The sequence below is a fragment of the Harmonia axyridis genome, chromosome 5, assembly GCF_914767665.1.
Source record: "Harmonia axyridis chromosome 5, icHarAxyr1.1, whole genome shotgun sequence".
Taxonomy (NCBI): Eukaryota; Metazoa; Arthropoda; class Insecta; order Coleoptera; family Coccinellidae; genus Harmonia; species Harmonia axyridis.
The window spans coordinates 4,287,136-4,313,538 of NC_059505.1; the positions used below are offsets into that span (position 1 = coordinate 4,287,136).

Sequence of the window (26,403 nt, forward strand, 5' to 3'; positions counted from 1 at the left end):
AGGCCTTTTGTATATATGACCCATAAACGTGTCAAATAATAATAATAAGTCTAGGATAATATGACCGTTCCAAATTTAGAAAGAAGTAGATAGTTTAAAAGAAACTGACAGATGGCTCCTCCTCCACAGGAATCTTACATTAGAATTAATGGAATCAACGTATCCTTGAGACGTGAATCACGTATCCTTGATGGAAAAATGTCTTTCGAGAAGGAATATACTCCATTTTAGTTGTATATTCTTCTTTCGAACTTCTATATAATGAACTGCATCAAGTCACACAAATAAATATCATTACATTCATTGTGTACCTAATCTAGATAGGCAAACCAAAATACATAAAACGTTAACAATTCAATTTTTTAAATTTGTTGAAAACATTTCAATCCGATATAATATTATTATAAAATCGTGAAAAAATAAGAAGTCAGTAGTGAGGAAATGCTTGATACATTCCACTCATACCTAACTGAAAATTATGAATGAAATCGGTCAAATACACTTATCACACCGTTAATAAGAACAGCAATTAATTAATGTTTAAAAACGTCAATTTTCTAAAACAAACATAGAAATACATATAATTCTAGATAATAATCGGTAAAATGACCCATATTTAATAAATAAAGATGCAATAATAGTTTACTAACCTAAAACCGCATTTCACATTAGTTTGAATGGCGAATTCAGACCAATCCCGAATCGTAAGCGCATCATCAAATTAGTTCCCATACGCGACACTGAACGAGTTCCTGCGTCGACGTTCGGTCGCCATGTTGTGAGGTTTTTAGGTAACGTTAGTGAGCACGTGGAAAGTGTGCTTAGTTATTTGGAAAATTTGATGAGGAAACCGCTTAATTCTGTGCAGAATAAGTGCTAGACAATCAACTAAGACTTTTATTTCATTAAATACACCAATATATAAACCTAACAAGGCGTAAGTATATAGTTTTCATTTAATATGGTTAAGTTATTCAAAGGCAATGTGGCCGGCATCCATAAGGCAGATGTTGAACAAGTTCATATCAGATATTTTGCTGTTAGAAAACATCAATTTGACAGATAAGATGGATTTAAAACACTGCTATCATACATTATTCAATGTATTACTGAAATGTTTTTGTTTCAAATCATTTGACAACTGTCAATAAATATTGAGTGTTAATTACCAATAAATTGCTTTCTAACAACAGTTGAAATCGAAGAAGTTCATGAATGAAAAGTATAGCAACATTTCAAGTATCAAATCAACTGTAAAATTCATATATGCATTAATAATTGAATGTTGCTACTAACATGTTTTTATTTGGAACTAAAATGCTGTAACTACATGTTTTGAATAATTTGTCAACCATAGGTAAAAAGTGGCTGAATGTGTTTTGTTTAGGTTGAGTTCAACTAATAATCATTCCGTTTATTTGAAAGGTCATTTTAAATATTCACTGTCGAAATCGTTGGTTCAGTTCGAATTAATTAATTTTTCATGGACGTGAATGTTAGCAGAATTTAAAAATTTGGTTGACTATCTAAGTGTGTCGAAAAAATAAAATTTCCTAATTCTTCTTATTCATGTAATTGATAACAAGTGATATAATTGAAGTTTATGTTATCTGTGGATTCGTTACAATTTCGTACTGGTCCATCTTTATCTAATCTTTGCTGAACCAACGGATTTCGTGTTTTTCTAGACAATTTACTTACCACTACGTCGTGTAGAAGATCAATATGAAACCATAAATATGCCACATTTTATTCTTGGCTGCATTTTTCTTGGTAGGATGTACGAGGTGGAATAAGCGTGAGAAATTCATGTACCTACATATTTCTTTGACAATCTTCGGTTTTGCTCTAGGCAATTTTAACGAAAGTCAAAATTTTAACAACTCAGTTCCTGGTAGTCACCAACCGTTGACGGCTATTTACAACGGTTTAGCCAAGGCAAATTAGAAAAAAGTACCTAGGAATTCCCCTCATTTAAATTCTTCTCAATAGGTATATCATTGAGACATACACTCTTCTTCAGAATGAGAATGTGTACTTTCATTTTGGATATTGCAATGAATATTGTCACAGATCAAACGTTTCCTATAAAAAAAAACATAATTAATAATAATCCTCAACAATTTGTTAATGATTAAATTGTCCTATTATTCAAAATAACATGGCTGAATGAAAAATTGATTTGAATTGAAAGTGAATATATTCGTAAGTACTTTTAAAAACTGAAATGTTTCGATCAAAAACCACAAGTCTGGTTCTTTGAACTTGCTATCTAAAGCAAAATAATGAATTTCAATTTTTCAGATTTCTGTATTTCTTGGACTGTCAAACTATTTGAATTCTTCTAAATATATAATTGAGACATGCACTCTTCTTCAGAATGAGAATGTGCACTTTCATTTTGGATATTGCAATAAATATTGTCACAGATCAAACGTTTCCTATAAAAAAAAACATAATTAATAATAATCCTCAACAATTTGTTAATGATTGAATTGTCCTATTTAAAATAACATGGGTGAATGAAAAATTGATTTGAATTGAAAGTACCTACATAATATATTCGTAAGTACTTTTAAAAACTGAAATGTTTCGATCAAAAACCATAAGTCTGGTTCTTTGAACTTGTTATCTGAAGCAAAATAATGAATTTCAATTATTCAACTGTTGTCTTTAAAATGAGTCGATCAGATCCTTTCAGATTTCTGTATTTCTTGAACTGTCAAATTATTTGAATTCTTCTAAATATATAATTGAGACATGCACTCTTCTTCAGAATGAGAACTTTCATTTTGGATATTGCAATAAATATTGTCACAGATCAAACGTTTCCTAAAAAAAACATAATTTATATCCTCAACAATTGGTTGATAATTGAATTGTCCTATTATTTAAAATAACATAGCTGAATGAAAAATTTATATGAAATTTATATGAGAGTATATTCAAGTACCTTTAAAAACACTGAAATGTTTCGATCATAAACTATAAGTCTGGTTCTTCGAACTTGTTATCTAAAGCAAAATAATGAATTTCAAATTTTCTGTTGACTTTGAAATAAGTCTATCAGTTCTTTCAGATTTCTGTATTTCTTGCACTGTCAAATTAACTCATATCAGTTTGTTAACATTTCAAAATGTTAATATTCTCTTAATAAAGTTACTTTATCGATATTGTGCTCAATATTATCGATTTAACCCAAATTTATGTAGTTGAATGATTTCCAATGAATTAGTGATCGATCAACTGGACATAAACAACAGAAAATTTTTAGATCTGGTTTGAGCACTGAATATCCGGTTTAGACAAAATCTGCTGAATGGTTTCCTGGATATTACCATCTTATTATTTTGTCTCGAGAAAATATATATGAATATCCAATTGAAACAAAGTAGCCAAGGAAAATAACGGCAAGAAAATATGTTCATACAATATTTAGAGAAATTAGAAAAAATTCCTTCTTGATGTATAAAGTGAGTGATTTGAAAAGTTTTTATGATCTGGAAGCTGAGAGACTTGATAATTTCAGGCTAGATTCTAACCATTTTTCATTCGAAATGATCCAAACGAACATGTGTAGATGGTTTTCGTTGATCCAGATAATTGCTCATCCCGTGGTCTCTCCGTAGTGTTGGTCCTCAATTTTGTTGTCTGGATCAGGTCCAAATGCCTAAGGTAATCCAGATCCGGGATAGTTCAATCACCTTGTTCCTATCTCACTTTGCACACACGTAAATTGAACGTAACGTGCTAATCCCCGTTGTAGAGCTTCATCGTATTGGCAAATGATTTTGCTATTTCTGCTGCCCATCTGGAATATGATGAGAATGGCGAAAATTGAATTTTTCAAACTTCGAATTGGTGCTACATACTATGTAAGCCAATGGTTGAATAAAACGACAATTTTTATTTGGAATCGTTTGAAATAGTTGAATTTATGCGTTTTTTTTATATCTGTGATTTTTGGAAAAGCCTAAAACGATGAGGTTCGATTTACTGATAAAGAATTCGAGGTCACTATCAATTCTTCCCGTCCAGTCGTCTATAGAGATAACCTGGCAACGCCGCATCCAAGCTTAAATGGTAGGTATCCTTGTTCATGGCGATAGAGCGAGATTTCGTATCATTTTAAATTCAAATCATTAACGAAGTCAATAAATTATTAAATATCTGAGTTACTACTGCTCAATAATCTCATGATAAAGGTGAACTTGAAGGCATTTCTCTAGATTGCCATTCAATTTACTGTTCAGCAAGAACCACTAGAAAATGTAAGGCTATGTCTTGTCATACAAAATATACAGGTTGTTCCTAAATTGGAGGTAGAAAGGAAAATGGGAGATTCCTTGAATAATTTCGAGAAAAAAGTCCTATAAACATGGGCCCGCAGAAGCTATGTTTTCGAGATACAGGGTGTTTCTGTTAGTCCTATCATGATTATACTAGTTTATCGAATTTTCATTAATATTCGCTACAGATTGGGTAAATAAGTACCTAAACAAAATTAATTTAAACATTACATCTCATTAACTGAATCATTATAATAATTTGGATTTTCCTGAGGATTACTAGAGAATTCTTTGAAATTTTTTTCTGAAAATCGTTAGCAAATACGACAAATCCACAAGAAACCAAAAAATTGTAGTACTTCATCAAAAATTTTTATACGTACGTTCTTCTAAACTACCAGTGGTCCACAAAAAAAAAAGTTCTGTAGGAAAGAAGAGGGCAAAAAATATATCACCCTGTTAATTTGGATTAAAAATTTGCATATCACATGATGAAATGTTTGAATTGGAATATCTATATCAAATTTAAGTTGAATATCTTGTGAAGGGAAGGTGTTATAAGAAAAAACTTGAAGAAAATTTCAACATCCTGTATCTCGAAATCAAAGCATTTGCGGGCCATTTTTATAGACCTTTTTTTTTCTTAAAATGATCCGAGGAATCTGTCGTTTTCGTGTAAATACAGGGTGATTCACAGGGATGGCCTATTAGACATTTATGGAAAACTGATCATAATTTTGGAATGAAAATTCAAATATTGGAGTTTTAGACTTGATCTTTCTCCCTAAGATATTTTCAGATCTCTACAACTTCCGGTTATACTGTAAACACACTACCATTTCCTTATTTCAAATGGCACACCCAGTATATTGTTGCATCATTAGCTAGCTTGTTTGATGAATATGTTGGCAACATGCCATACCCTATGTAAAAACTCAATGGTTCATGAGTTAATGGGATTCTTATAAATAAAATGGTGGCGATGAGGACTCAGATTTTTTGAATATTTTAACAGAAAAAGCTTTTTTCGAAAAAAATTTTCTTTTTTTTTTTTATAAGACTTTCTGAGATTTGGACCAAAAATGAAGAGGGTGTTTAAAAGATCACCAACTATTTTTCTTATAAAAATCCCATTAACTCATGGACAGTTGATTTTTTATCCAAGGTATGGTATATTGCCGAAATTGTCGTCAAAAAGCTATCTAATGATGCAATAATATACTGGGTGTGTCATTTTGAATAAGGAAGTAGTAGTCCGTTTCCCTTATAACTGGAAGTTGTGGAGATCTGAAAATATTTTAGGGAGAAAGATCATTGTTTCAACCCCCAATATGCAAATTTTCAGTTCAAAATTATGATTTGTTTTTCATAAACGTCTAATTGGCCATCCTAGTGAATCGCCCTGTATAGTTCTTATGACCAATTCACAGATATTTTGAAGTTGGATAACTGATTTCAAATATGTATTGATGGACAATAACGCTAAATTTTACTCTCTACAAAATCCCATCTTCAAAAGTTTCTGATTAATTTAATTTCGAATTTCAGAACAAATGAGTGTTTAGAAATAATCAACATTTGGCGTTTTAACACCTAGAAATACAAGGTCTTCATAAATTCTTGTAGAGGTTTTTAATAAACTCATCGCAGGATTGTAAAAAGCGAGTTTACAACATTTGAATAGACAATTTATGATTGTCAATTAGTTATCACAGAATAGTTTCCGGTATTGATGGAAAACGGTACTTTTCAAGGGCCAATAAGATGTTTATAAAAATCATGTATTAAGCACCAAAACTGACTATAGTGTTCAATCGAAAGAGCTACATACTTACAATGAAAAAATTTCACCTCGTCTAAAATTAGCTTGTTTGTTTTGGGAATTATAGATAGTAAGTTTGCATATATCTCGTTTCATTAAACCAAAATCGCAGATAAAAAAAGCATTAGTATTATTCAGTTATAATATCACAAGAGCATAGACAATATTCGATTATACACCGATTCACGAGACGTAGTTCGCGAAACACCACTCGAGCTGCGCTCTCGAGATGTTTCGCGAACTACGTCGAGTCAAGAGGTTCGTATAATCGAAATATATTGTCTATGCTCGAGTTGGTATTCGTTACGATTATGTAACGAATGATTTCAGTAACTATAACCAAAGCACTGCATTTTTATAATTCAATGATATTTCACTGAGCTTGACTTTTATTTTTTCGGCGAACGTTCTAGAATGTTACTATGAAAATGATCCCAATATGGTAGGAGGCGAAACACAAAACGATTATACCACGTCGTCAAAGTGTATATTCACTTATCAATACGTCAAAACTATGGGAAATTCACGGATTCGTCAAAACATGACTTATATAATCAATTTTATACCACAGTTTGATCAAAAAAACTCAACGGCAAAACTATACGCCTAGTAGTTTGACGGTTACAAAATTTTAAAATTCTAGTCCTCATTTAGCTCAATAGGGCGGCGGTAAAATTTCCAAGACTTATGGCAGCTTATGGGACAGAAATACAATAAAGCTTTTTTATTGAAACTGCATTTTGACAACGTTTACATTATGGTAACACCTCAAATGACATACTTAAGTACCTTAACGGTTTCATTTTATGGCGGTTCTTATGTCGGCTTACACCTAAACCTTTCGCGTTTTTATTTTTTCTCAAAACTTTGCAACGGACAAACTTTGAAAGCTGCTGATTGGTCGAGATGAAAAAATTACTCCTACCCCCCACTTTTTGGAGAAAATTGACTGTCCAAAATCCTTATCAGATTTTTGGTATAGTTCACTTGCTTCGTTCATTTCGACAGGTTGAGTTTCCTTATAGATTTTCGGTTGTTTTCGGTGTTTGTGTTTTTTCACATATTAGCTGGAGTGCTACCAAATTGTGAGTAATTCACTGTGTATATATTTTCAATGATGTTATGTGAAGAAAAGTTAAGGGTTTTCACTAACAGGTTTCATTTTGATATTGAACGCGGTTATAAAGTAAAAAATCTAAAGGTGATAAGTCGCAAGATTTCGGTGGCCACCTATTCATGAAATAACACGGTTAGGATCCTATTTTTGTCGAATATTGTTTCGTTGTGTAACATTTCCAAAATTTTCGTAGTGAATTTCAACAATTCCATTGCTTTTTTGAAGCGTGTATCGTTCCAATTTTAGGAATAGCGTAGTTTTTACTTGAACATAAATGAAACCTTCTATTGGAAAACCCTTGATGCCTCAATTATTCATCAATGCTATTCTTCTTTCAGCACTTGTCAAATAAATTTCATATCATTCATTGAATGAAATTAACACAGCTTTTTTGTCAGCATAATAATTTTCAGTCAATCTTTTCAATGAGTGTATCATTCTCAATTATCGTAATCGTCTTGGCTTTGCATTTGTTTATGTCGTTCCCCGGTTTCTTCGTATGAGTTCAAGGTCACCCGGTATTTTAGGAGATTCCTTCTATACCTTGTCTTGAATGAAATGCCATAATATCGACTATTTGTCGTTTATATAATGTTGAAACGAGAAACCAAATTTCTCAGGAAATATTCTTCTCGGTTTATTGAGATTGAAAACTAACCAGACTTTGACGAAAATATCTTATGTTTTATTGAAGAATCTCCAAGTATATTTGTTGATTTATTTTTCAATTATGAATTTTACGTATTAATAATGAAAACGATTTCGTGAATTCGTTGTAGATATGGTATTTTCCCAAATGAAATGAGCATTCAAAATGTAGACTATAAATAAGTCATAGCTGATTATTACGGCCATTTTTCCTGATGAATTTTTCATTATTGGTCTCTCTCAAAAATTTCGTGTTCTTGATTAAATTTTTTTATTATTTTTATTGCAATATCTTCGAAATTCTTCTCAAATTTGAGCAAAATTAAGAAATATTGCCAGTAGATTTTTACGATACACAATAAAAAATTCAAAACTTGTGACAGTACGATGAAATTAAAGGTAAATCATATCTCTCATAGTTTTCGAATTTTAAATATTTCCTTGGAACAGTATTCCTCGTTAGCTACAATATGGTAATGTACTTGATTTTATGTTGATGGTAACTAGATACTCTTCGAATATCATTGGATATTTTCAATAAGTAATGCAGATTTCGATCAGGATTTGGTTTCGCTGGACTTGATTGTCCCCTAGTTTCGATGTCATCCTTAATAATCAATATTCAATGAAAGGACACCGAAATTTGGGACAATCTGTCAATTATATGGACTAAGTTATTTACAATGTGAAGTTTGTCAAAGCTACCAATTCCACCCACTTAATAACAATTCTGGAAGGATAATTTTGCCGCAATATTTCAAACTATCGCATAGAAGGTTTCATGAATATACAGGGTGTTCCACATTCGACCGATGACCACATTGACGATGCTGTACTACGGTAAAACGCTGAAATTTTCAAATTTTATTCCGATACAATATCTTAAGGCTTCATTAGAGCTACATTTTCAAATTGTTTGGAAATACACAGGGTATACCAAAAAAGTGTGAATTGGCAAACATGTTTTTTCTTTAGGATCTCCCTGTTTTTCATTGAAGTTCCATAAGAAAAAACATGTTTGGACATTTACACTTTTTTGGTATAGCATGTGTATTTCCTAACAATTTGAAAATATAGCTCTTATGGAGCCTGATAATACTGTGACGAAAAAAAAATCGAAAAGTTTAGTGCTCAACCGTAATAGAACGTCGCGTCAATGGTGAAACACCCTGTATATGACGTAATTATTTCATCAACATGCGAGATATGAAGAAATTTATTTCAGCACATAAGTAGTTGATATCTGTATATAGAGCCCTAAAATTAATAATTACCCAATAAACCCCTAATTGAAGTTGGCTAAATATAAAATGTTGGACACCTGTATCCATAGCTTATTAAAGGTGACATTCCTAGGTAGATATGAAATAATTGCTCCGTTTTATTTATATTTTGGAAAAGTTCAACACCCATTCGGATGTCATAAGTGAGGTTAAACACGTGATTTGGTTTCTGACCTGCGACTTTCAATTGCCTTTCCCTATTCATTTTTTTCTGGACGTTTTCCAACCAATGAACAACACACACACCAAAAATAAACGACTTTTGCTTGATACATCGATCGTTTATAATTTATAAATACATCTATATCGGAGTAAACTTGAAAATAGAAAAAGTAGGTGTTATATTCGGCTTCGATGACCTTGAGCACTTAACCTAAATATTTTGGCGGTGTGAATTTGGATGATCGTGGGATTTTTATAATTCAATAATTGATTCTTTTTTTCGCCAAAATTTTGCATATCAGATCATGAATATTCTTATTTCGTTGTGGTTTTTCATTTTCAATGCTTAAAATTCCGTTTACAATATTTACATTTTATTTTTCTGGATGTGTAGAGAATTTTTCTTGAAATGGATTCAATTCGGTACGAATTTCAGGCTGAAAAATCCAGGAATTATTTTTGCTAGCTTAAAGGAATTCTATATTGAAATCGAAAACATTACAGCTAAAATTATACAGGGTTAGAACTCTTCAGATGGGCACAACATGGATATCGAAAACCGTTAGAGTTGCAGGGTGGCTTATTTTACAAAAAAGTTGCGTTATTTTGGAATTTTTTTGTTGTGTGTTGGTGTCAACAGATCCAAAATATCTCCAATGGTTCCCGAGATATCTACATAAAACTAAATATCACGATTTTCTTTTTTTCTGTGTAACTCATTTGTTTCTGGCGATAAGTTCACGAAATTCGGTTTGTAGTCATTATCCAATATAGAGATTCTAATGGGGCCGTCCAATTTTTTTTCTTTTTTCCATTGTTTCAGAAACGCGATAGACAATTTTTTTTTCTTATGGACACCATATTGGTTTTCCTTATGAGTTGATAAAGACAAAAATTACGAATTCAACAATGTATCTCACTCACACACAAATATCGAGTATAGTTACGAAAATTTGAAGAGTTGTTACGGGAAATCATCACTTGACTATCGCGTTTCTGAAACAATGGAAAACAAAAAAAAAATTGAAGACACCATTAATATCTCTTTATTGGATAATGGCTATAAACCAAATTTCGTGAAGTTATCTCCAGAAACAAATGAGCTATACAGAAAAAAAAAATCTGGATTTTCAGTTTTTTCAAGATCCCTTAATAAAGCACCTTTTTTGTGTTTTAAGCCACCCTGTCTTTCTAACGGTTTTCAATATCCCTGTAGTGGTTTTAACCCTGTATATAAGCACAATTTTTTTTACGTATACGTAGGACCAATTGTTTCGGTGCCATGAATTTTTGAGAATTTGGTTCAAATTTTGAAGGGAACCTTCTAGAATTTTAACCCATCCGCTAGGTATTTATTATAAAAAAATAATAAATCATAGTTTGAGTTTTTTAATATTTTTTCAGCTCCAATTGACTATTGAAAAATGCAAACAGCGCATCTTTCCATATATAATATGTTACGTAAAATAACATTTTTTGTGTACTTAACTGCAACTGTTGAAGAAATTCTCAGTCTGCAATATTTTATCGAAGAAACTATCACAGCCAGCTTTTATATTTCAATAAACGACCCAATCAAAAATCAAGTTCACATTGACGCAAATGATGTAAAAAACAATATCTCGCGCGCATAAACACAAAACCAATTAAAAGTTCTTGCTGCAAGCCAGCTAATTGCTTCAGTTGTATCTCCCAGTGTTTTCTGAAGACTAGGATAGATTTATGCAATAAAGTTTCGAGGCGTGGCCAACTTTATTATTCAATTCGTATCATATTTGCAACATGCCGGCCTCATGAATATGTCATAAATGAAACTATTGAAAGGGTGCAAGTGTAAATGATTGGATCTGAACGTGGATAACTGTTTATTGGAAAAGATAAAATATTGGTAGAATTCGAGTTTTTTGTACGTTTTATCAGATCAAGGTCGTTCGGGTGTCTCTGATGTAATGGATTACGTGGAGTAGGTATATCGGGAAGTGTCAGTATACAAGATTCCAGCTTGGGACTTGAAAGGGAAATATTGATTTATTGAACGGATCTCGATTCGATGTGAAGGGTTTTCTAATAAGATAATTTCATTTTGAGAGAAATGGATGGATGTTTACGGTTACAGAACCTTATCTTTTCCATGAAATTTTCCAATTCGCACATTTGCAAATGTAGGTAACTCGATAACTTAACGAATTCCATCTTTAATGTCTTGAATCGATTATGGAGCATTGACATAGACTAGGAATTTATGGCTTGGCTTGATTTTCGAGCTACTTGGCTTGAGCTTTACTTGATTTCAAGCCAAGCTCAAGTCAAGTAGTAGTTTTTTAATTTCAAGTCAAGACAAATATTAATTTATCAATTACTTGAATCATATCAAGCTACTTGATTTTTAGGAGTTTCATTGTGTATAGTGTCACATCAATAAAAAAAATGATGAAATGAGAAGAAACCTTGCAAAAAACTATTTTATTCATCAAACTTATTGTATAAAAAAACCAATAATATCAAAATTTTCGAAATAGAAACATAAATTAAATAACTATTAATTATAACGAAATGATAAAACAATAAAGTGTTTTGATATTGTGAAACCTCCAGGCTTTGTTTGATTTCATAATTTTCCATTCAGGATCTAAGACACATAAGGCATCTTATAGATTTGTCGCCTACCCTATTGCGGGTTTTTGTAACTGTAAGAGCAGCTCTGGAAAATTGTCTTTCAACAGGAGCTGAAGATGCTGGCGTTGATAAAAAATCCTTGACGATTTTGGCCAAGTTTGGAAAGATATTTCTGAGACTACCATAATCTACCAATAGATTTCATAGAAATATGAGAAAACTACTAATAAAGTCACACTGGCGAATGCTTCAGTCTCTCGGCGCTCGGGGAATCCCCATATTTAGTCTAAGCGCGCACGAGATTACAGAAATATATGCCGTGCGACGCGTGCATATCAAGCTCAAGTAATATCAAGAAGCTTGATATCAAGTCAAGCAATAAATATCTAAAGTCAAGTCAAGCTCAAGAAATTTCAATAGCTTGATTTTCAAGTCAAGTAGTTGGTTGAAATATCAAGCTACTTGCCTTGATGAATCCCTAGCACATACCTTACCTTTCACGTTGCTCCAAAGAAATGAATTAACCAGTGTTGAATCACATGATCTCGGTGGCCAACAATACCACAAAAGTGCTCAAGTATTGCGAACTGTGTCTACAACATTTTCACCATTTTTGTATCGAATTTTAACAATTTCATTGCGTTGTTGAAGCGTGTATAGTGCCATTTTCAGTGATGACGTAGTTTTTACTTGTCAAATGTCGGAATATGTCAGCTTCAAAAGTGACAGCTGCTCAGCAGCAGGCTCTTCACAATGAAACCTCTTATTGCCAAACCCTTTAGTTCCACCGTTTCTACAAAAAGAGCCCCCAAGCGGTGTAAAAGATCACTAGGTCATCTTCGACTCATAGGGAAAAACAATCAAATCGTTGATATTAATATTGCTGGAGGTTCACCATTGCTACGTCTAGAAGATAATAAATTCGCCATTCTAAAATCTAGTCATCTTTCACAAGATTCCAACCAGTCTCTTATCAACTGGCATTTCCGGTAGAAGAATTTAATTCTATCCAATCCTGATTAGAATTCGCCTTGTATACGCTTTCGAAACTTGACGAAATGTCTAGTCTAGGGTGAACCTGGTAGACCTTGTGGAGCTGAGAACAGGTTACTTTCGATATTATTATTATTTTGATAAAAATTCATCCGTGAAAAATCTGTCCGAGACGTCTGTCTCGAAATTCGTTTAGTTAGTTGGTAACGTCGACGTTTCGCTATTTTTAGAACGCCTCAGAGATGCGGGCGTATAAACTATTTTCGAGAGGAATTATGCGTAACTATTTCCGTAAATAAAACCTTGTTTTGTTTCAAAAAAACAAATGAGGGGTTCTTCAAGGCGGTAGATCTGTTTGGAGTGTTGACAGGTCATGAAAATTTTTCGATTGATATACATATTGACATTGAAATAAAAACATCTAGTATTTGTAGAAATATTTTAATTATTGGTTCATCATTTTTTCGTAGTAAATCTTTAGAATCATTCAAGAAAAAAAGCATTCTAGAAAATACTGCAATTTTCATTCGAATTTTGGAATTGATGAATCCAGGTTCAAACCTCGGCAAAGATTATTCATTGAATTTTTTTCACTTTGTTTTGATTTTTTTTCTTCACGTGTAGATATATTTTGTGTTTATGATACTTAGTATTGAAGAATCAGAGAACTATTGGTCTTCAATAATTGTTCGCCCGTGTTTCGATGATGGGGATTGAATATACAATATATATTTTTGATATTCTTCGTTCAACATAGACATAGAATACACAATTAATGGTTATGGAAAAGTTTACTTAACCGTTACGTCATAAACGGACGCTATGATACCTATGAGAGGTTTCGCGATTTATTCAAATTATATACAAAAAAAAAAGTTGCATAATTTGTTTTGAAACTTTAATTTTTTGCCGAAATAAGCTTTTTTCTAGAGAAATTACAGAAGAGAATTTGATAGTCTTTATCATAGAGTAATAAACATAGATAGAGGAAGTATACCCAATTTCTACATGTCCCCAACATGGTTAGACTACGTTGTCAGATTGTGATATATTTTCAAATCCACAATTTTACTATATCATTATGAATGTATATTATATCGAATGAAATATATTTATTTGAGCGATTCCCGGTTGAATGTGCAAATTTGAATATTTGGAATCCGATATTTTTCCTAATTGTCTAATTTTTAATAAGCAGAATGTTTTTTATTTTCTGTATCTACCTACTGAAATCCAAAGTTTGGCAACTTTTGCTCACCTAGTGTCATCGGTTGTTTCACATCGTTTGGCGCGCTTAAAATTTGTTTTCTGAATTTCTTATATATTAAGGTATTTATTTCAAAATATTTTGAGTTTATATAAAACGTGTATTCACTATGAAACATAAGAAGTGCGTTCTTTGTGGGGAAACTCGCGAATTGAGTAAAATATCGTATCACTAATATGTTTTCATTTCCGCGCGCTTAATGTCAAATTTGATAGTTCATGTTGGGTACAAAATTTGCTTACTGAAAATGACGTCTGCTCCCTCTATCTATATTTATTACTCTGACGTCTCTATCAAACCTATTGATTAATCAAAATTGATTTATCTTGAATTAATTTTGAATAACGGCTTGAGAGTTCAGTCATCGAAGTTTTTTTAGGCATGTATTTTGAAATTTAAGCTTATACTGGATATATCATTTTCACTTTGACTACTTATATTGCTCTGCATATTTTCAAAATAAAGTATAACCTCATTTATCGTTTTATGTTGCAATTCAATCTTGCAATAAATTACAGCTTTTTATATTTATGGAGGTATTTGTGTTCAGATCCCTTAACGGGCTATTGAAAATTGCTAAATATAATGCGAAATAAATGTATTCTTCTTGTGATTAATCCGCTAAAAACGTGACCGAACCAAAGTAGACAATGCAAATTCTATATACAAAGGCTTATTATTTCTGAGCTTCTACCTTTTCTCTTCCTCACGGAATATTTCAACCTATCGGAAAAATCCAATTATCGAATTGAAAATGTCCGGCATTACGTCCTTCAGAGCTTCCTATATTATAACAGGTCAATTGAAAAGTCTCCGGTCCACCATAGTAAAACGCATTTTTTTTTGGCAAAATTCGATTTTATTATTCAACATAGTGACCTTCGAGGGCGATACAGCGATCATAGCGATCTTCCAACTTTTCGATACCATTTTTGTAGTACGATTTGTCGCTTCAAAATAGGCCTCAGTTTCGGCGATTACTTCTTCATTGGCGCTGAATTTCTTTCCAGCGAGCATTCTTTTGAGGTCTAAGAACAGGAAAAAGTCGCTGGAGGCCAGATCTGGCAAATTTGGTGGATGCAGAAGCAATTCGAATCCCAATTCATGCAATTTTGCCATTGTCTTCATTGATTTGTGACACGGCGCATTGTATTGATGAAATAACACTTTTTTTTCAAATGGGGCTGTTTTTTAACGATTTCATCCTTTAAACGATCCAATAACGCTATATAATAATCGCTGTTGATGGTCTGGCCCTTTTGAAGGTAATCAATGAATATTAGACCTTGCGCATCCCAGAATACTGATGCCATAACCTTGCCAGCTGAATGTTGTGTTTTTTTCGCTTTGGGTTCAGTTCATCGTGTGCAGTCCACTCAGCTGACTGTCGATTGGATTCCGGTGTGAAATGATGGAACCATGTTTCATCCATGCCTTGTAGAATATCTCTGCTTCACACAGATTTAATGGTTATATTTCGTTATTATAAGTTGGTACTCGGCATGTTTCTGTCACGGATCGTTTATTGATCAAAGTTTTGATATAGATAACATTTTGAAAAAACATCCCTAGACGATATTTATGGAAATATTCTACCAATATTGCCAATAAGAGGTTTTATCTTGATATTAAATAAAAACGAGAATATTCAAAGAAAAATCAATACTACTACACTACCGGCTACAGCAGCATGATTCTCAGTTCTTCTTAAGCGACGCACACGGTTTCGATTCTCCCCATCATCAAATTGTCCCATCAGCTCATATTTTCCACCACTTTTACTATTGCTGGCCGAGATGATACTTTACGACTACCCAAAAGTGCTCTAGTTCTACGAACTCATTCTGCTAAATTTTCACCATCTTGTAGTGAATTTTAACAATTTCATTGCGTTGTTGAAGCGTATATCGTTCCATTTTTGCTAATGGATTAATCGGACCACTCGGAGTTCTTAATCAAATCCGGCTCTAGATTTCCTGTTCTGGTCACTCCAGTTCAATGGATTTCGAAACAAACCCAGCAGTATTGGGTGGCACCATTCTTGTTTCGTCATCGCGATATTTTGCGGTGGAATCCTTCTTGTCAACGATGGCCGGTCAAAACTAAGGACCCCGCCCGATCCTCAGGCAGCGAAAGGAAACCTGTTTGTAGATGCCGTAATACAAGAAATTTAACTTCTACTGTTCCATGGACGTTGCGTTCTATCCGAGGATCTCTCAATCTTCGATGGGACCAATATAAACGGGGTTTCATCTTGAATAGCCCGTCATCTGGAAAGCTGTCACTTTTGACATTTGACAAGTAAATATTACGCCATTACCAGAAGTACACCTTTCAACAACGTAGACTTTTTTCTTTGGAGCCACGTGAGAAATATGATCCATAAAAATTAGATAGGTTTTCTCCTATTTATGTAATAAAATTCTTACCTATTTTCAATCATTGCAATCGTTGCAATGCAACTTTTTTCTCTAAACGTTTTTCGTGCAAAATTTTGTAAAATAATCAGTTGCTACATCGTATTGGTCCTCTCAACCCATGAACACGATCATTTTAAAGCCAAAAATCAAGGAAAGAAAATGAAACAAAACAACATCTCGGAAATTTGACAAAACCCAATCATGATAACTCGTATTTCAAAGATGATTGCAATTATGAAATTTTTAACCATAAAACACTAGCTCTTATAGTTTCGTATTGCTGAAATTTGTATGAATCCTGTTTAGAATACCGCAATTGAAAGTTCGTTGAAAAATATTTGTCCTCTATATTTTCATATTTTTTACGATATTTTTAGAGAAATTTTGAGAGTCAATAATAAACCATAGTAAAATGTGCAGTGTTTTATTAGTTTGGCGTGATATAACTGGAAGTAATTACAAAGTTATCAGTAATTGTTTCTGCAATTTCACTTGATAGGTTGTTGCTTGTATAATTGAATTTTTACATAAACCATAATAATAATAATAATTCCCTCATTTCTTAAAGCAAGTTCACAATTCTGCGGTAAGAGTGACGTCAATAAATTCAATTCACACAATGAAATTACAATGAAACATACTTCTAAAAATGAAAATAAACCTCAAATTTCTCAATAATTTGTGTAGTCTGCACACTTCATAAAACTCTTGAATGTTATATGCTTCGCAGATGTCTATCTCTCAAATATTCATGAACAAGATTTAAGTATAACCTCGAAAATAAGTACTGCAAATTGTCCTTTTTTCTACCTGAGCTTTCTAGAAAGTTTTTTCATGTGCCTTTTCCCCACTGAAACGCATTTCGAAAAACCTTCAAAATTCTACCTGAGCCTACCAGTTTCAGTATTGATTTTGTCATTTACATTTTACAACGTTCAAGATGGTTTCGGTATTCCAAAGATTAAGATTAAACGAAAGATTTTATGCTAATTCCAAGAACTGCATATAATAGCAAAATTCCTCAGTTCACTTCATGAATACAAGTACTTACCGAAAATTTTCCATTCCTAACAGAATGACACATTGGAATTTATGGTTTAAATTATCGCCAACTATCATCTGCAAACGATTAACTCCAGTAGGAAGCTATCTCTGTATACACAATATCTCAGATGATACATTGAATCATTCTAGAAAAGTAGAATTGAAAGAATTGATGTAGTTTGTACATAATTGAAATGTGTTCAGTTCACATGACAGATAAAACCAATTTCCAGACATTTTGATAGACTGTTTTCATTTTTATTGGTTTATTTCTGCGTCTTCACTTAAATAGATATTAACACTGATATTAATCTGTGTATTTTTCCCTAATTACCGAAAGTTTGGCTTTCTACGTATCTAACATCAATAAAATATCAAATTTGGTGCTACTTTTCAATATTAGCGATATCGCTACAGCGCTGAAAATTCAGATCATATTCAAATACACAAAAATTTCTAGTCTAGTTTGACACCCTGTATATAAATTATTTACATTTAACATTTTTGTAGAATATAATAATTACGCCACACCCTGTATAGGATTTTAATTCAAATTTGAAAAAATAAGACTCGGTGGAATCCGTTCGTGTATGAACCCCTTTATCCGATAATCGAACAAAATCGCTATAGATATGTGCTTTAATGCAGGCCAATTAACCTGTCCGGTTGTCTTGGTTTATTTTTGTGCCGAAAATCTCGAGCCTATCGTCAGCAAAGCACCTTTCGCACTCTAAGGGTCGTTCAACCTGATTAAAAATGCTACTTGCGCCAAAACAGACTTGATTGCTTGTTAACTAGTTTTTTCGATTCTTCGGCAACGCAATTGTACAACTTGCATCGACATCCAAATGTACAAGCGAAGGAAATTTAGCGGATTGGTTTTCAAAAAAAGTAGTAAAAAAATTCTTTTCTAGAAAATTTTATCTTGATAGTTCATGCAGGGTGGTCCAGATTTTAGTGTATAGCGAAAACGAAGCTTGTTAGGTTTTATATTTATGGGAAAAAGTTGTTCAGTTATTAACAGGACCACCCTGTATTTTTCTCTTTAATTTGTAAGATTTTGTAAAATCTAGAATCAGTTTCTTTTTTTGAAGAAACTTTCTTCCTAAATTTTCGGGATTTGGAGAAAGGTTTTCAGTTGAGATAAAATGAAATGGAGAAAGTCGATTCATAAATATTATTACCCTTGTCAAATGACAAAACGAATTGTCACGATTATAGGGACATCTATTCATTTCCAAAGCGTACTAAATAGAAAGAAAATTCACCAATTCTAAACATTTCCAAAGTATTCTAACCACTTTGGAGGAAAACTATTGTTCCTTTTTATGTAAATTGTTCAATAATAATTCCTTATCTCGATTTGTGTACGTCCTTTTAACATTTATGTTGAATTCGGTACCTGGGCTTCTCCGTTATCAATGACCTTGCTGTCAGTACGCATGCTCCTCTTCCTTTCACAACTCTCTGGTCTTCTTGTCCACGTGTTTTTAAAGTTATTCGCCGGTTGTCTTTGCTAAGAGCAAGTTGCTTGTAGTCGAGTGCTTTAAGTTTGTGACAGTGTGCCCTTTTTTTGAAGTATCGCAGTTTCCAACAAGGAGAAGGGTTTAGATTGTAAATTCTGTGCAATCAGGATCAGTACCTATTGAATTTGCATTGGATTTGTTTTGTTCACCACTTCAATATGGTATGAATTTATATTTATCAAAGTGATTAGTTTGACAGGTTATGATCGATTAACATTTTCGAGTATTGCATGTATTCAACAAGTAATGTATGTATTAAATCGGTGGAATCCGTTCGTGTATGAACCCCCTTATCCGACAATCGAACAGAATCGCTATAGATATGTGCTTTAATGCAGGCCAATTAACCTGTCCGGTTGTCTTGGTTTATTTTTGTGCCGAAAATCTCGAGCCTATCGTCAGCAAAGCACATTTCGCACCCTAAGGGTCGTACAACCTGATTAAAAATGCTACTTGCGCCAAAACAGACTTGATTGCTTAATTACTAGTTTTTTCGATTCTTCGGCAACGCAATTGTACAACTTGCTTCGACAACTAAATGTACAAACGCAAGAAAGTTACTGGATTGATTTTCAAAAAACTAGAAAAAAAAATTTTTTCTAGAAATTATTTTATTCATAGCCCATATACAGGTGGTCCAGATTTCATTGCAATACCTTTGGCGTCAGATAGAACAGCTCTTTCCATGAAAAGATTCCTATAAACATATATCGTTACAAGTTCTTCTTTTTCGAGATACAAAGTGTTGAAGTTTTTTTACTTAGTACTCTATTATCTCGAAAATGGTATATTCTTCGAAAAAAAGTCGAGATTTTTTTAAGAAGCTCAAATTCAATAATGGAACATTTTTTTTGAAGAAAAGACAGTGGTGTAGAATTTCAATTAGATAAAGGATTATCGCACCCTTATACCTACGCCACTGGATAGGTTTGGGAGGAGACACTTATCTAATTCGAAAAATTATCAAGACTTGAATACCCAAAAATTAAACCAATGAATGTAATAATAATAGAGTTATGAAAATGATTTTTTTTATCAAACTTCAACACCCTGTATCTCGAAAACGAAACTTTTCAGGATATGTTCATAGGAATTTTTTTTCATGAAAAGAATTGTTCTATCTGACGCCAAAGGTATTGTAATGAAATCTGGACCATCCTGTATATGGACTATGAATAAAAAAATTTCTAGAAAAAAAAATTGTTTTTCAACTTTTTTGAAAATCAATCCAGTAACTTTCTTGCGTTTGTAGATTTAGTTGTCGATGCAAGCTGTACAATTGCGTTGCCAAAGAATCGAAAAAACTAGTTAGCAAGAAATCAAGTCTGTTTTGGTGCAAGTAGCATTTTTAATCAGGTTGTACGACCCAAGTTATTGCACTTGAATCAGTACCACCCTGTATTGTTCTCATGTTACTCTTTAATTTGTTTGTTTTGTTGAATCCAGAAACAGTTTTTTGAAGAAACTTTCTACCAAAATTTATAGAGAAATAATATTAGTGAATTTTTTATTTATATCAATTGAGATAATATGAATAAGAGAATGTCGATATAGACAGTCGCATTCATTTCCATAAATATTATTACCCTTGTCAGATGTCAATACGAATTGACACGATTATAGCGACATCTATTCATTTCCAAAGCGCACTGAATAGAAAGAAAATTCGCCAATTCTAAACATTTCCAAAGTATTCTAACCACTTTGGAGGAAAACTATTGTTCAACTTTATGTAAATTGTTCAATAATTATTCCTTATCTCGATTTGTGTACGTCCTTTTAACATTTATGTTGAATTCGGTACCTGGACTTCTCCGTTATCAATGACCTTGCTGTCAGTACGCATGCTCCTCTTCCTTTCACAACTCTCTGGTCTTCTTGTCCACGTGTTTCAGAAGTTATTCGCCGGTTGTCTTTGCTGAGAGCAGGTTGCTATTAGTTGAGTGCTATTAGTTTGTGACAGTGTGCCTTTTTTTGAAGTATCGCAGTTTCCAACAAGGAGAAGAGTTTAGATTGTAAATTCTGTGCAATTAGGATCAGTACCGATAGAATTTCCATAGGATTTGTTTTGTTCACCACTTCAATATGGTAGGAATTTTGATTTATCATAGTGATTAGTTTGACAGGTTATGATCGATTAACGTTTTCGAGTATTGCATGTATTCAAGAAGTAATGTCTGTATTAAATCGGGTAATATTTTTAAAATTTTTTTGACAGTTTCGTTTTGTTATTGCATGTGTATCTTCTCTGCTGAATATGATATTATGAATTTAAAGATGATTATTCAGGTTTTTTGTTCGATAGTTCAGATTTTGCATGCATGAGTATTGGTTATATGTATCTTAAAAATTCTTTTTTTTTGAGTACATTGAAAATGATCGTTTATTATTAAACCTTGAGTGAAAATCTTGTGAAATGTTCTTGATTTGTGTGAATGGTGCTTGAAAATATCTCCCGAATAACGTATCTTCCAGTGTAAACAATGGATTAACAAAAATTAAACGAAAAAGTGGGATTTTAATGATACTTATGGTTTCTTCGAAGCGTGGCAAGCTAGCATCTCATGCTTCGAAGAGCCTCAATAATTTGAGCAATTAACGAAACTCGTATTGTACGTCGAAATCATCAAATTAAATACGTTCGTTTACCCTAAGTGTTAATTTTGATTTTTTCTCAATTACCACGTGGTTTACTTGAAGCTTGGACATTCCCGCCATTTTTATTCTAAAGCGCCCTTTTGTACCTTCTCTCAGGTACTGACCTCAATCTGGAACTGGATTCTAGCTGTGCAGAAAGGTTAGCGTAACATTTTGCGAAAAAAAAATTGTATGTACTCTTTGGGTAAAATCTCGATATGTCATGAATTGATAGTTCTGTTTTGAGTGATCAAGTTCTCGGAAATGAACCTTGACATCATTTAGCGGTATGTTGCTATACGATATTTAGGAAGATGTATCCTAAATGTGTTCGTTTTTGTTTCATCATTCACGAAAATAAATCGTCGGAACTTCTTACAGTTGCTCCCCAGCTCGCTCAGTATTTCTGATGATCCTTCTGAGATGAATATTATTGGATTTTACAATCATTGATAGGTTTTTCGAGCTACTAAAATTTAATGAAAGAAATTTCATTCATTTTATTCGCGGGATGTTATGAATTTATTAATATTGACAAGTAATACTAGTTAGGACATTATTATACAGGGTGGCGTCGGCGAACTGATTCCAAAGTTTCCAATATACAAGGTGCTTTCTGAACACTGTTTTTTTTTCGCATAATTTTCAATTACAGATGGATTTGTTTTATTACCAACATCTATTGATTAATACAACAATGAAAAAATTTGACAAAAAGCAGGTGCGTAGGTGATGAATTGATAAAATATTCACAAATTTCAGAAAACACCTGTATATCAGAAAAGAGGGAATTGTATTTTGCTCTTAAAGATCTTAGAGGTAGAAATTGAGGTAGATTGGATCCGTATTGGAACAAGGCTCATTATATGTTTCAATTAAATTCAGACATTCATTCTATGTTTGATTTTTTTCCTAAATTATTCTTAGATCGAACCCCCTTTTATTCGACATTTATTTTTCAGTTGCTGAACCAAAATTTCTCAATGACACTTGCAGTTTCTGAAAAGAAAAGAAAGTCGAATAAATTTTTGACTTATTACCTGCAAGAATACCCAAGGTTATTGCTTGAGGAATTTTGGTTTTATGATGTGCCACCCCTCTCTTTAAACTTGACCCAAATGAGGTTTCGCTGACACAATAGAGTTTTAGGTTTGAATTCCTAGAAATACCCACAGTTGTATCTATGTACAATAGAAAGAACATATTTGCAATTTTTCTAGGTACCGAAAGTACCAAGAGTTTTAGGTTTGGATCTTGCATTCCCAGAAATACACACAATTGTATCTATGTACCTTTCTATGTACAATAGAAAGAACATATTTGCAATTTTTCTGGGTACCAAAAGTTTTGTTGGATAACAACATTACGCAAAATATTTCAGGAATAAGCATATGGTAACCATGACTAGGGATACTTTTTAACCAACCAATTAGAAAAAAAAAATGGAATTCCGAAGAAGAATTTTTGATTAGGCACCCAACCACGCAGGTAGTAGTTCCTACTTGTTTTTCAAAATTTTAGAAAATAATAATTATTCATTTAAGATTTTTTCCCATGCTACTTTGAATAAGTTACAATTGTCAGTTAATAATTTTGAGCCTCATTATTCAATTCGTTGTACCGTTATTTTCAGTAAAGTATCTTTTCGCTCGAAAAAAAAATTGCTATTTCCCTCGAAAACTTACCTGCTAGTTAGGTAAAGTTACGTGTAAATAAGTATCAGGTACAAAGAGGAACTTGCAAGATCTTTCCCTTTAGATTGGCCATTGAAAATTGTAGGCGTTTATAAAAACATTGAATTCTAACCTCGAATATATTGCTATAGTAAGAAGTAATGAATCAAATTACTGTTTACAATGAAATACCATTGAATAATAACAAATTTATTACTCACACCAAAATGATCTATACTAGAAATATTCAAGAAGTATATTGGAAAAAAAATGTTTCTCAGCTAGCATAGGTTTCAAGTTTTGTACGAAATTTCCTGTTGGTCACTTTTAATAATCCCGTTCAAATTTTTTTGTGGGTTAAGATAATCTAAATGGAGTATCATTGTTTTTATAATGTCTAAATGAATAGTCAATATTAGAGAGTCATTTATTAATTTCCAATAAGTACTAAGTTATAATGAGTCATGTCATCAAATCTGAACTGTTACAAACTATTCTAGAATTATTGTCTAACTTTTTGTTAATTTTTCAATTATTCCTAATCTTCATTTGATTACGTCCCCCTGATATTTATGTTGACTTCTGCGTTATCAATTATCTTGCTGTCTGTACGCATGTACCCTCTCCTTTCACAAATATCTTCGTTATTCACGTGTTTTACTGTTATTCGCCAATTCTTTGCTAATAGCTTGTTGTTATTAGTTGAGTGATTGAAGTTTGTGATTGTGTGCCTTTTTTTCGAATTACCAACAGTTTCTATTAACTTTGAATTGTTTTGTTTTTATTCAGCAGTTCAATATGGTATGAATTTTCTGTAATGGTTGATTTGATAGCTTCTGATCGATTCGCAATTTTGAGATTTTTTATTTATTCAAGAAATAGAGTTCTTATAAAATCGTTATTGCATGTATATGCTCGCTGCAGAATATGACGAAGTTTCAAGTTTTTTCTCCTGCATCCGTGAATAGTTATATCTTGAAAATTCTGTTCTTTTTTCGGTAGATTAAATTACTGACAATATGGTAATTATTTCGAGTCTAGATATATTAATTCCACCCATATATTATTGAGTTGTAGCAATCACTCTCGAATTCACGGTATCCTTATAAGCGTTTAACAAACGTTTCGACAACAATGTTGTCATACTCAGATGCAAAAAGTTTGCTTTAACCAAATTTTTACTCTAACTCAATTTTGATACTTAATGAATTATTATCTATATTTGTTTTGATTAGCGGCTTTTTTCATCTCCAAGATAGCTTATTATTTTCTCCGATTCGGGCCAGCGCAGAGCAACCGATCTGTGTTCATTCATTACGTCTGACCGGAGTGTTCGAATCGTTAAGCTGGGAAAATATTTCATTAGCGTAACAATTGAGCTATGCATCGAGCTCCTATACTCGCTCCTTTAGCATTGACTTTTCTAACACTGGTTCTTTCCGTGTGAACCAGTTCTACCGCAAGAGACCGGGTCTTGATACGCCTGCAACCATAGAGCGAGTCAGCGGACATTACCATACCGGTTATTATGAAAGTGATCGAATAAATCCATCGTAATTTTGAGAAATGGGCCCGGGACCTGTTATCATCACTGATTTATTGCGAAAATTTTTCTCGTTTCGCGATACGTATCGCTGAAATTCGCGACAAAATGACGTTCTCTATACGGGGCGAGTCGTTTAGTTGTGCATTGAATTCGATTGAATACATCTTGTCAAATAAAACACTTTTTTCATTAGTCAATTTTTTCGAAGATTTTATTTTTTGTCCGATTGACAGCAAATATTGATTTTGCAGACACATATCAATCAGCAAAGTATTGATTTCCCTGCCTAGGCAGCAAACTGATTATTCTCAATGCGAATCAAACATTCGACAATTTCTGACAATCAATATTTTCGCCACCTTCCTTATTTCTGAAGAAGTAAGTACTTTCGAGTTGCTATCACTGTTCATAATTTGAATATATAATATATTGAATACAATATCCTACATATATCATTACAAACAATCGAAAAAAAATTCTATGTTAAACTCGGCAGCAAAGTAGATTGACTACCTTGGCTGAATTCCTGAATGAACTATGAGCCGCGGCAGTCAATCTACTACTTTGCTGCCTAGTAAAACAAATAACTATTTCTATATGAAGTGACAGAAAACTAATATTTTGCAATCAATTTCTAATTTAGAATCATCGATTCTGTAGCTGTCGTCGAAAAAATCTTATTTCGAATAAGATTATCTCTGACTTAGATTATATTTGAAACAAAAGCGCGGCAACATAGCCTTATCTACGCTAGGGCCATGACAGAGAGATAAACATAGATAGAGGGAGTAATTTTTACAAGCCCCCATCATGGTTAGATTACGTTGTCGGATTGTGATATATTTTCAAATCCACAATTTTACTATATCGTTATGATTGTATAATATATTGAATGAAGTATTTTTATTTAGTGATTCCCGATTAAATATGCAGATATGATTATTTATAATCCGATATTTTTCCTAATTATCGAATTTATAATAAGCAGAATATTTATTATTTTCTGTATCTACCTGCTGAAATCCAAGGTTTGGCAACTATTGCTCTCCTAGTGTCATCGGTTGTTTCACGTCGTTTGGCGCGCTTGAAGTTTGTTTTCTGAATTTCTGATATATTTAGTTATTTATCTCAATATATTTCGAGTTGATATGAAACTTTGATTCACTATGGGACATAAGAAGTGCGTTCTTTGTGGAGAAACTCGCGAATTGAGTGGAATATCGTATCACTGATATGTTTTCATTTCCGCGCGCTTTATGTCAAATTTGATAGTTCATGTTGGGGACAAAATTGGCTTACTGAAAATAACATATGCTCCCTCTATTTATGTTTCACGTCTAGCACATTCTGTGTTTGGCGG

At 32.7% G+C, this 26,403-nt stretch overlaps 1 protein-coding gene across 6 annotated transcripts in view; it reads left to right on the forward strand.

Moving 5' to 3' along the window:
• The first annotated feature begins 729 nt into the window (after positions 1 to 729).
• The window catches only part of LOC123679953 (A-kinase anchor protein 1, mitochondrial-like), a 46,589-nt gene continuing 20,915 nt past the window's right edge, over positions 730 to 26,403 (forward strand). For 3 of the 6 annotated variants that reach the window (XM_045617547.1, XM_045617545.1, XM_045617551.1), the window contains exon 1: positions 730 to 937. The gene's annotated coding sequence lies outside the window, so the exon portion shown is untranslated. Of the gene's footprint in view, positions 938 to 19,173; positions 19,349 to 21,083; positions 21,276 to 26,403 lie in introns of those variants that run through there. The other 3 variants (XM_045617550.1, XM_045617546.1, XM_045617549.1) reach the window with 2 other exon arrangements.